Raw genomic sequence first — 12,422 nt, forward strand, 5'->3', positions numbered from 1 at the left:
CCCGGCTGGGCTAACCTGGGCAGGGATCTTCCCGAGGGGCAGCCCCAGAGCAGGGAGGCTGAGTCCCCAGCCCAGCCTTCCTCAGGCCCCCAGAAGCAGCCTGGCAGCCTGGGTGCACCACGCTGGGGACAGTGTGCAGGGCAAGGGGACAAGGACGGGCCTCTCTCCAGCGCCACACACCCGCCCACGCATCTCCTGGAACTGCCCCCATCAGAGCCCCTTGTAGGCTCCTCTCCAAGTCCCCTCCTCCATACTCTGTGTCCCCGGGTGGCCCTGGGCAGCCTCTCCTCCCTGGCCTGGCCATCCTCATACACGGCTTGTCCTTAAGCTGCCTTGGCTCCCAGGGTGCTCAGTGAGTCTTACAAATCAAGGGAGACCCTCGAGGCCCTGCCCCCACCCTGGCCCGGAGCCAGGTGTCCATCAGGAAAGGGCTGCTGCAGCCCTGCAGAAAGGCGCAGAGGGTGCCCTGTGGCAGAGAGCCCCACCCTGCCGCCCAGCCGGCTGCTGATCGCCTGTGAGCTCAGGCTCTGAGGCACACAGGAAGTCCCCACCCCTGCCTGTCCACCTCTTGCCCAGTCCCTGCTCTGTCAAAACCAGTCACGTGATCAGCGCAGGGCACTGCATGCTTCCTACAGGGCTGTGAGCTCTGCCCGTGCCAGCCCTGCTCCTGCCGTGGAGACCCTAGGAGTGACTCAGGGGGAGCAGATGCACGGGGTGAAGGGTGAAGGCTCCTGGCAGGTAAGGGTGGGCTGGGATCGGCCCCGCTGAGATCCCCGCTGAGGCTGATCTGTGCCGTCTCCCCCAGGCAAGCCTGTGGCTGGTGAGGGCTGCCTCTACTGGACCCCTGCTGCCTGCCAGTGCTGGCCGCCGTGATCACAACTAACCCTCTGAGAGGCAGAGGCTACTCTGTCCCCAGATAAAGATGAGGAAACTGAGGCACAGAGTGAGGCAGCCTCCTGCTCAGATCCCGCAGCTGGGGAGGAGCAGAACTGAGGCCCTCCCGGCAGCCCCGGCTGCTTCGGTCCTCCTGCCAGGCTGAGTCCCAGCCGTGTGGTCTCAGAGGCCACAGATCCCACCTCACCGCTCCTGGCTGTTCCTCACCCAACAGGCCCCATCTTGGCGCAGGAATAGATACAAAATTCTTTTCCCTGGAAGGTGAAAAAACTAGTGGGGTTTGATGGCCTCCCAAATAGCGGAGCATAGGCCGGGTGCAATGGCTCACACTTGTAATCCCAGCACTTTGGGAGGCCGAGGCGGGTGGATCACCTGAGGTCAGGAGTTCGAGACCAGCCTGGCCAATGTGGTGAAACCCCGTCTCTACTAAAAATACAAGTTAGCTGGGTGTGGTGGCGGGCACCTGTTCCCATATGACTCAGTGATGCCACTCCCGGGTATAGACCCCAGAGAACAGAAGACAGGGGCTGGTGCAGACACAGGAGCGCCAGAGTCCACAGCATCTCTGGTCACAGCCACCAGGAGGTGGAGCTCCCAAGTGCCGTTGACCGATGAGTGGACAGACACACAAGACGTGGTCCAGCCACACGCGGAACAGTGTTCGGCCTGGAAAAGGAAGGAAATCCGACACCTGCGACCCCGTGGATGGACCTCGGGGGCATTATTCGAAGTGAGGAATTCCAGACAAAAAGGGACACGGCGTGGTTCCACTTCTGTGCAGCATCTAGGACAAGCCACTGGCAAAGACAGACAGTAGGTCGGGGTCCCCAGGGGCTGGCAGGGGCGGGGGTGAGGGATATTGCTTAATGAGTACAGAGTTTCTGTTTGGGATGATGAAACGTTCTGGAACTATCAACAGAGAGGGGGCAGTTGCACCACGCTGTGAATGGACTTGATGCCACTGAATTGCACACTTGAAAATGGTTCCGTTGGGGCCGGGCGAGGTGGCCACGACTGTCATCCCAGCACTGCCGGAGGCTGAGGCGGGTGGATCACCTGAGGCCAGGAGTTTGAGAGCAGCCTGACCGATAGGGTGAAACCCCATCTCTACTGAAAACACAAAAATTAGCCAGGTGTGGCAGTGTGCGCCTGCAGTCCCAGCTACTCAGGAGGCTGAGGCAGGAGAATGGCTCGAACCCGGGAGGTGGAGGTTCCAGTGAGCCGAGATCGCGCCACTGCACTCCAGCCTGGGTGACAGAGCGAGACTCCATCTCAAAAAAAACAAAAACAAAAAGGGGAACCCTGCAAGGCCAGGGGGGTCTTCCTGCAGCACCCGGCAGGCAGGGCGGTTCCGAGGCGCGGGCCCGCTGGCAGCAGGGATAACAGGTCATGCCTCCACTTTGCCTTTTCTCGTTTTTAGAGACAGGGTCTTGCTTTGCTGCTCAGGCTGGAGTGCAGTGGCCCAATCATGGCTCATTGCAGCCTCGAACTGCCAGGCTCAAGTGATCCTCCCATCTCAGCCTCCCAGGTAGCTGGGACCACAGGTGTGCGTCCCCACACCCAGCTAATTTTTGTATTTTTAGTAGAGATGGGAGTCTTGCTGTGTTGCCCAGGCTGGTCTCAAACTCCTGGAAGCAAGCAATCCGGCCGCCTCAGCCTCCCAAAGTGCTGGGATTATGGGCGTGAGCCATGGCTCCTGGCCCACTTTGCTTCTTATTCAAAGGCTGGATGGAGAAAGTGAAACCGTCAGGGCATGGAAGGCTGCGGTCAGCTTCGGTCTCTTCCTGCGCCCTCCTCTGCCTGCTCTCGGGCTGCTGCGCAGAACTGGCCGAGGTTGGTCAGGCAGCCTCCTCCCTCTGGCCTGCGTCTTCCACTTCTTTCCACCACCAGGGACCTCTTGGAGGTGCACCCTGGCCTCGAGCACGTGCTGGCGGGCGTGGCCTCCCCCGTGGCGGAGGCTGAAGCCTCAACTGGTTGTGGACTGGGTTTTGGGGGCCCCAGAGTGTGAGCCTGAGCCAGAACCTGCTCCTGTGGCCACTGGCCCTACAACCCTGGCTGCCGCGGGCAGGCATCACCCTTCAGTATCTGTGCCAGGAATGACAGCTGCACACGTGTCATGAGACACACAGGCTCACGTGGCACTCGGTGACAGCCAGGCGTCAGGTGATATCAGTTGTTTGGGGATAGTCCAGCATCTCCCAGCATCTCAGGGTCCCCCAGAAGGAAGGGGCCTCATCAGCTGAGGTTGCAGGGGTGTGCCTGGTGCCTCGGCACAGTCGGTTGGGCGGCATGGCCGGCCGCTGTAAAGGGAAGCCACGGTTTCAGACCGAGGCGGCTCCTGGTCGGAGCACAGGTCCCTGGCCACGCCACGAAGCGTCTGACTGCTGTCGTGGGGCACCCGTTGTGACCTTCCAGGGTTACTCTCCGACTGTTTCCCAGCTGTGCCGCCTCGGGGCAGGCCACCTCACTTCTCCCATCCTCATTGAAGGCTCTCGAGTTGAGATCATCCTGGATTAGTGTGCCCTAAATCCAATGACAAGTGTCCTCAGGAGAGAGGGGAGAGACATCGGGGAGGAAGGCCTCTCCAGGACAGCAGAGAGCGGAGTGATGCCGCCGCAAGCCAGCGACTACCAAGAGCTACCAGCCGCCCCCAGGAGCTGGGCGAGGCAGGAGCCGATCTCCCTCAGAGGCTCCAGAAGGACCCAGCTCTGTGCCACCGGGACCGTGGGCTTCTGCCTGTGGCACTGCGAGGCAATAAAGGTCTGCTGCTCGAAGCTACCAGGTTGGTGGCCACTTGTCACAGCAGCCCCAGGGCAGTCACAGATCACTCTCAGCACCACTGCTGCAGGACCAGGGACAGACGCGGGAAGTTGAGTCACCACTGCGGAGTGGCCAGTGGGTGCTAGGACTTCAGAGAGACTCACTGAGCAGGTGGCCCGGGCACCCGGTAGGGAAGGGTGGGCAGGGGACTGTACTCCGGCCAGGACCCTCCAAAGCCTGAGACTGGCTTCCCCTCCGCAGTGGCGGCCCCCGACACCCTCCCGACTGTGCTGAGGTGGCAGGCCCCAGGCACACCCTTGCAAACTTGCTGGTGAAGCCCCTTCCTTCTGGAGGACCTGAGATGCTGGGAGATGTCGGGCCATCCCCAAACTCATAAGGAATGCATTTGTGACCATATGTGAAGCCCATGCAGGTGGAACCATTGTTATGCCATCTTTCCTGCCCGTAGGCACCCCATTTACCCCCAAGGCCAAGCTCAAAGGCCGCCATGGGGGCCCCCAGTCTCCGGGAGAAGTCAGGGCTGCCTGCTGCCCCTGCAGTCGCTGGGGGAATGTCTGCTGTCCTTGCCCCTAGAGGCCTGGGCCTGGCTGCTGGCTCCCTGAGGAGGGCCTGTGTCCAACCCAGCTGGGTTCCGGGGTACAGGCTGCTGGGCAGGGACCCGAGTGCAGGAGGCCCAGGCCCGGGGTCCAGGGCCAGCGTCCTCAGTGAGCTTCCGTTTCCTCCTCAGCTCTTCTGAGTACTGGAGGAATCACTCCAATCATAGTCGCTAAAGGCCTTGGTGGCCTTGAAGGCTGTCTTGCAGTTTCTGTGGGTGGATGTTGAAATGTTCCCGGCACGGGTGAAGATGGTGACCCTGAGGTCACCATCTCAGGACGGAACGGTCAAGGTGGAGGCTGTCAGACCCTGGACAGACCCCCAGTGCGGCCCCCCACTCCCTGGCTGACCCTCTCGGGCCTGGGCCAGCTGTGACATGAGGGGCTGTTCCTTCTGGCTCTGCCTCCAGCGTGAAGCGAGGCATCACAAAGAGAAGTGGAGCCCCCTGTGATACCCACACTTGTCCTGACAATTCCTGCCCCAACAGGAAACAGGCCCCGGCACAAGCCACCTGGCCTCAGTCCCAGCCCGGGCACCCGGGTTCATGCGCTGGGCTGCCCGGTCCCAGGGTGTGGAACCGATTTATTCGGTAGCTTTGCCGCTGATTAGTTGCAGGTGAGTGCATGGCACGTGGTTTCTGTTGTAACAATATTTTGGGACAATTAGATTGAAACCACATTGCTGGCGGCCCCGTTGGCGGCTGGCCGCGGCGCTGCACTCTCTCTGCCCTTTGTGGCTCCCGGCTGGCCGGGCCACCCCCACCCCTCCTGGGACCTCCCCATCCTCACCCCACCCGGGCTCCAGACCCTCCTTCTGACCTCCAGCTGACCTCGGCCGTCAGTTGTTCCAGAAAACAGCTGCTGGGAGATTTCCCAGGGCAGGTGGGGAGGGGGTGACCCGGGGGACCCATGTGGGATTTTGAGGATGGACGACCCCCAAGACAGTCTCTGCACGCCCCTGTGTCCACCCTCAAGGAAGGGCCCCCAAGCGGCCCGCTCAGCCAACAGCCGCTCTGCGTCCACTGCATCCTGCAGGAGGGAGAGCCCGAGCCGGTGATCCCCGAGTGAGAGGGGCCAGCCAAGGCCAGATGTTCTGGGCCCAGCTCAACCACCGAGGGCTCGTCCAGGGCTCCCTCGGCCCGGGCGCCAGCGCCACCCAGAATCCCCGCAGCGGGAGTCGGGCCTTGCACCTGGCGCACAGGGGCTGGCTGAAGGCAGCCGGCTCCCGCCGAAAAGCAAGGCCTCGCGGGCTGCCACTCACAGTGCCCCCTCCCACCTGGGGCGGGCGCATGGCTCAGCATGACCAATCAGAGGAGGCCCTGCGCCGATCACGTGACTGGGTTTGACAGCGCTGGGCCAATCAGCCTTCTCAGCAGTGGGACTCTGGTGCCAGCAGAGGGCGCTGTGGTCTTTGGTGCACCCGGTGGGGATGGGGATCAGGGTGAGGGTGGAGGTCAGGGTCAGGGTCAAGGGCGGGTTCTGGGTCAGGACTGCACTCGTGGGCTCCCCTCCTCGGGCTGAGGATGAGGAGGAGGCGCGAGGATGAGGAGGAGGGGCCCTGACCTTCTCCCATCAGAGACCTCAATTGCGGCTTCCGTTTCCGCGTAGGGGGTGGTCGAATCCCGGGGCGGTGCCGGGGGCCTCAGTGCTGCTGAAGGGAGGGCTGAGCGGGGTCACAGGCGGCAGGTCCACCTGGGGAGCCCATTCTCAACGTGTGGTCCGCCTGCCCACAGCCGGCGCCCCTGAGAAGCGCAGGTGCGGGCTGCTTTCCAGGCCGGCGTGTGGAACCGGGGCCCACCCGCCATGGGGCTTCCCACGCGAGACCCTCTAAGGTGCGCCCCAAGGGGAAGTCCAGATTGAAGCGTGAGTGAGACACCGGGGCGGGGAGGGTTGTGGTGAGAGCGATGGGCAGAAGGGAGGTGGGATTGCGGCCTCGAGAAGGCGGGTGGGCACCGGGAGGGAGCCAGGCTTGGGGAGAGTTCTGCAAGGGCGGCGGGGCATTGCCGACTGGCGCCCGCCCCCTCAGCACAGGTCTGAGCTGGTCCCACATTGATTACTCGGATGCCGTTTGGAACCCTCAAACATCACATCATTTCCAAGAGGCCCCCAGTGTCCCGGCTTTCCTGGTGCCTTCCCTCACCTTGGTCTGTCCCTGGGGGTCCAGGCTGGCCGTGGCTCACGCAGCCTCCAAGACGGCTCCTGTGGTCGGTCCCCTTTCCCACCACACTGGTTTGCAATCCTTGTCCATAACGTAGGCACCGGGTCACCATGGCCGCAGGGGGTACTGGGAAATGCAAATGCGGCCTGCACCCAGGGAGAAGGAGCATGAATGGGGTCCCCTGAGCCCCAGTGGAACAGGTAGCTGGGCCTCACTGGCCAGGGCGAGACCTGGCTCCGTCTCCCTGCTGGGCGGCCTTGGCCTCTGCCCGCAGCCAGCTCTCTCCCTTAGAGACCCGGCTTCCTGCACGTGGGCTCACGGCCTGGGTTCCGGAGCTTTTGACTGGACGGGAGCGCTGTGAGTGACAGACAAAGCGGCTTAGGGTGCAGCATGAGCGTGGTCTTCTGCCCAGACTCCTCGAGGGCTGCTGACCCAGTAGCTGCAGGACAGGCCCTGGCATGGCTTCAGTGCCCCAGGTGGACAGAGGTGTCTGTCTATACAGCTTTCCACAAATCCCTGAAGACAAACATGTGGCCGGAGTGGAGAAAGCTGGTGGCCGGGGAGGGGGCAGGGGGCGTGTGAGCCTGGGTACGGGCTCCATCACACTGGTAACTCCTAAAAGTAAATGGGGGACTTAAGCCATTGTCACTGGTATTAAAGGAAACTGTGACGAAGCCCAAAAGCCACAACCAGGAAGAAATTTATTGCACAAAATGTTTGCCATTTCTGTGTGATAAAGACATCATCCTTTTTTATTTTATGTTTTATTTTTTTAATGAGATGGAGACTCACCCTGTCGCCCAGGCTGGAGTGCAGTGTCTCCATCCCAGCTCATTACAACCTCTGCCTCCCGGTTTCAAGGGATCTCGGCTCACTGCGACCTCCGCCTCCCGGGTTCAAGTAATTCTCCTGCCTCAGCCTCCAAGTAGCTGTGATTACAGGCACACGCCACCATGCCCAGCTAATTATTTTGTGTTTTTGATAGAGATGGGGTTTCACCATGTTGGGGGTCTCAAACTCCTGACCTCAGGTGATCTGCCTGCCTTGGCTTCCCAAAGTGCTGGGATTACAGGTGTGAGCCACCGCATCCAGCCAAAAAACATCATTCTTGACAAATGTCAGACAACACACTGATCAGAGAAATGCAAATTAAAATCACAGTGAGATGCGAGATACCACCACACCCCTGCCTGTGTAACTAACACCAGCAGGGCAGACAATATCAGGTGTTAGTGAGGACGAGGAGAAACTGGAACTCTCATACCGTGGTCGGAATGTGAAATGGTGCAACCACTTTGGAAAGCAGTTTGGCAATGAGAGAAAAAATTAAACACACACCAGCATGTAACCCAGCCAGCCACTCCTAGTGTTTACCCCGACCTTATACACAAGTGTTCACAACAGCTCTATGTTATGAACTGGAAGAAACAGCCCAGATGCCCACCAGCAGGTGAGGGGTGCACACGCAGGGCACCCAGACTGGGGGGCTGCTCGGCAATTGGTGGGTAACACTGTGGTGCATGGAACAGCACGGATGAATCTCAGATCGCCATGCTGAGCCAGTGAAGCCAGTGTGTGCCGCTGACTCCATTTCTATGAAGTTCTAGAAAGGGCAGAACTGACCCATAGTGACCAAAAGCAGACCCGTGGTTGCCTGGGGCTGAAATTGGGTTTGAGATTGAAAGGAGCCTGGAGGAACTTTCTGGGTTTCTGAGATGCTGGGTAGGTTCTGTGTGTGTTTGTGTGTGTGTGTGTGTGTGTGTGTGTGTGTGTTTTAAGTGGCAAGATCTCGCTGTGTCACCCAGGCTGGAGTGCAGTGGTGCAATCACTGCTCACTGCAGCCTCAAACTCCTGGACTCAAGTGGTCCTCCCCTCTCAGCCTCCCGAGTAGCTGGTGTTCTGTCTTGATAGTGGTGGTGGTTCCACAACTGTCAATATTTATCAAAACTCATCCAACCGTACACTTAAAATGGGTGAATTTTCTTCTATCTAAAGTGTCATCTTGGCTGGGTGCGGTGGCTCATGCCCGTCATCCCAGCGCTTGGGAGGCTGCAGTGGGCGGGTCACCTGAGGTCAGGAGCTGGAGACCAGGCTGGCCAACATGGCAAAACCCCGTCTCTGTTAAAAATACAAAAAATTAGCTGGGCATGGTGGTGGGCACTTGTAATCCCAGATACTCGGGCAGCTGAGGCAGGAGAATCGCTTGAACCTGGGAGGCAGAGGTTGCAGCGAGCCGAGATCACACCATTGCACTCCAGCCTGGGCGACAGAGCGAGACTCTATCTCAAAATAAATAAATAAATAAATAAAAATAAATAAAGTGTATCTCAATAAAGCTGATTAAAATTAAAATCCAAGGTTCTATTTGTCCCCTATCAGATGGCAAGGGTCAGAATGACCGACAGTATCTAGCTTTGCCACAGAGGCAGGGAAACAGGTTGTCATCCCCGGCCGGGGAGGGCTGTGTACCTTGGCACCCATTTGCGAAGCCATTTGGCAATATCAGTCACCATTTGAAATCTGCATAGCTTTCACCTGGCAATTTGTCTTCTGGGAATTTTTTTTTTTGTGCCGTGACTCGGATCCGAGTCTTCTAGGAATTTTATCTTCCAGAGGTGCTTGCTTAAGGCACAAGCTACATGAGCAGAGACGTCCTTTGCGGCAGCGTGTTGTTATGTTGAAAAGTCAGAAGCAGCCTGAACGTCCAGCAGTACAACTGGCCAAATACATATCAGCTGACCAGGCATCCCAGTGTGCCCAGGGCGAGCCCGGTGTTAGTACTGAAAACCCCAGAGCATTCTCAGGCAGCTGGTCCTCAAGTCATGAAAAATGGCACGTGGGTCTCCATCCTACCGTAGATGTTCATGGGATAGTAATGAAATTAAGCCAGACGCCAAATTGCGAGTGGCAGGTATGGCAGGACTGGATTTGTGCGTGGATTCGATGCATGTAGCTCCCACCTCTCCGCATGCGCAGAGGACCTGGGTGTGGGAACCCGGAGCAGACGGTTCACAGACGCCTCTCTGGAGCCTGGGATGGGAGGGGTTGCTCCTTTTTGCTTTAAATCCCATTGTGCCATTGGCTTCATTTTCTTTGTGTGTGCATGGATTTTATAATTTAAAAAATATTTCCTCAAGGAAGTGCGACCTTGATCTGCAGTGAAAGGCAGGTGGGTGGGGCTGTGGTCACGGCCGCAGTAAGGCCGACTCAGGGGTCCAAGGCTGCTGAAGACTTTAGCAAGGGAGGTAGATGGGGAGCGGGAGGGGCATCCCAGAGTCAAGTTCCGGGGCAGGCAGAGGCCACGCACCCCGCCCCTGGGGTGGAGCCCTCGCCCGGGCCAGCTTCTGGCAGCCGCTCTAGCCCCTCTTGCGGCAGGCAGCCCCTGTCTCTACCAAAACACCGCCAGCCTGGGATTAAACAAATTGACTGGCTGGGCCCTGAGCCCGGCTAATTCCTGTGTCTTAATGAGTGGGAAGATGAGGTTTTATTCATCACTGGGGCTTTAAAAATTGCAGTAAAGTGGCCCACTTTATAAAGAAAAAATCAATAGCAAAAAGAAAACAGTAGTATGCAAATGGACAGGGTGACAAAAAGCAGGCCAATTACCCCAAAATGGGACATAGTTATGGCTCCATTAACTCAATTATATTTTCAAAAGGATTTCTTACGAGGCCCCCCCCACCCCACCCGCACACGCCTGTAATTTTTACATCAACTTCAAGCCATTAAATTGCATTAAATTATTTTGTGGGAGAGAGAGGCGTGTTTGGGAAGACAGAGCTGCTGGCAGCCCTGTCCGACTCCAGTGGGGGGACAGGGATCAGGGCAGGCAGGCAGGGAGCCCCCACGAGGGCCCGTCCAGCGGGCAGGCTCCAGCGAATCAGTCCCGGGAGGTGAGAGGAAGAGGAGCCGTGGGCTCTCCTGGGTGTGGAAGACCAGGGCCCAGCCGGGGACAGCCAGGCGCTTGGTCATTCCCAAGCCCCTAAGTCCCCATGACATGTTTATCTCCAGATGGTTCCCTACGCTAATCCACACCCCCAGATGACAGCCCCACTATGCCAGTTCACACGTGGGCACGTAACCTTGCTGGCTTCCTGAGTTTTTGTTTGTTCCATTAGAGTTAGAAAAGTTAATTTTTGGAGGTAGGGAAAAATGAAGTTGTATGAAGCACATCAGAACGGGGGACTACTCGGGTACACTGAGGCCTGTCCGTTTTTTTTCTTCTTCTTTTTGAGACGGAGTCTTGCTCTGTTGCACAGGCTGGAGTGCAAGGGCATGATCTCCGCTCACTGCAACCTCCGCCTCCCAGGTTCAAGCCATTCTCCTGCCTCAGCTTCCCGAGTAACTGAGATTACAGGCATCCACCACACACCCGGCTAATTTTTGTATTTTTAGTACAGAGTTTCACCATGTTGGCCAGGCTGGTCTCGAACTCCTGACCTCAGATGATCCACCCATCTTGGCCTCCCAAAGTGCTGGGATTACAGATGTGAGCTGCCACACCTGGCCTGATGGGCATTCTTCATACCACCCCTTGCAGGCACAGAGTGAGTCCCCAGAACTCAGGGCTTCGAAGTGACACTGGGCGTGACTCACTTGTTCAAGCACAGATCACCCTGCCCATGCTGGGGAGGCCATGAAATCCCAGAGTCCATGCACAGCTCCTGGCCGGTTCTATAAATGTGCCCAGCCCTGAGGTGGTGGCTGTAACCTGCTTTTCCCCGTCAGCCAGGCCCTGGGGAGCTCAGGCCTGCCCTACATAAGTCTGCACCTGGGCCACACCGGCCTGAGCAGTTAATATCATGGAGTTCAGGCAGAGTGGAGGAGGAGGAAGAGCTGGGATGTGGAGAAGACCCTCAGACAGATCCCTGGGCAGAATGCTGAGGGCCACATGGCCAGGGTCAGTGGCAGCCAGGGAATATAAACCCACGGTGATGGACAAACGGTGCAGAATTGGGCTGATCAGTGGGGCTGGGGGGACCCTGAGGCAAGAGCCAGGGCCCCTCCAGGGCTCAGGGCCAGGGAGCCAGGGCTGGCACAGTGACGCTTAAACCACAAAACAGAAGAAAACAAATCTGTCCATTCTGCCTTCTGGATGTCACACCCACGCAGCCAGAGGACCTGCACGGGACAGGACCCAGGGCCCAGGGAGTGGGCGACCTGCGCAGAGTGTGCAGGCCAGTTCTGCAGGGCTCCCCTACAGGGTCCCTAGGGTGCCAGCCCTGCCAGGGGCTTTAGGAGCAGCAGTGAGGGAAGAGGGAGAGGCAGCCGAGGCAGAGGGACCCCTTCCGGCCGGCTCCTGCAGGGCTGACGGCTCTGCATGGCCGCTTCAGGTCCTCCAGCCCCTGCAGCCTCCATTCTTGCAGAGCACCCCAGACTGGCAGAGTCCATGCAGCTGCAAGATGGTCCCCGCTTCCCTGGCAGCCAGCACACCCTCAGACCCAGTGTGAGGGTCTGGGGCAGCAGACTGACAGGGTTAGGTGGGGAAAGACCACGTGCATGATGTGCGTATGTGTGTATATGTGTGTACGTGTATTTGTATGTGCACGTGTGTGCACATGTATGTACATGCATATGTGTGTGCATGTGTATGTGCGTACGTGTGTGTACATGTGTGTGTGCAGGTGTATGTATATGTGTGCATGTATGTGCGTGCGTGTATGTGTGCATTGTATACATGTGTGTGCATGTGTATGTGTGCATGTGCATGTGTGTGCATGTGCATGCGTGTGCATGCACATGTATGTTCATGTGCGTGCGTGCATGTGTGCATATATGTATATGTGCATGTGCATGTGTGTATATGTGCATGTGTTCATGTGCATACATGTGTGTATGTATGTGCATCTGTATGTGCATCTGTATGTGTTCATGTGCATATGTGTGTTCATGTGTATATGTGTATTGTATGTGCATGTGTATGTGTGTTCATGTGCATGTGTGTTCATGTGCGTGCACATGTATGTGTGCACGTACCTGTGTGTGTTCATGTGTGT

The sequence above is a fragment of the Aotus nancymaae genome, unplaced genomic scaffold (genome assembly GCF_030222135.1).
Source record: "Aotus nancymaae isolate 86718 unplaced genomic scaffold, 86718_ANA_hifiasm-v0.15.2.pri h1tg000089l, whole genome shotgun sequence".
Classification (NCBI taxonomy): domain Eukaryota; kingdom Metazoa; phylum Chordata; class Mammalia; order Primates; family Aotidae; genus Aotus; species Aotus nancymaae.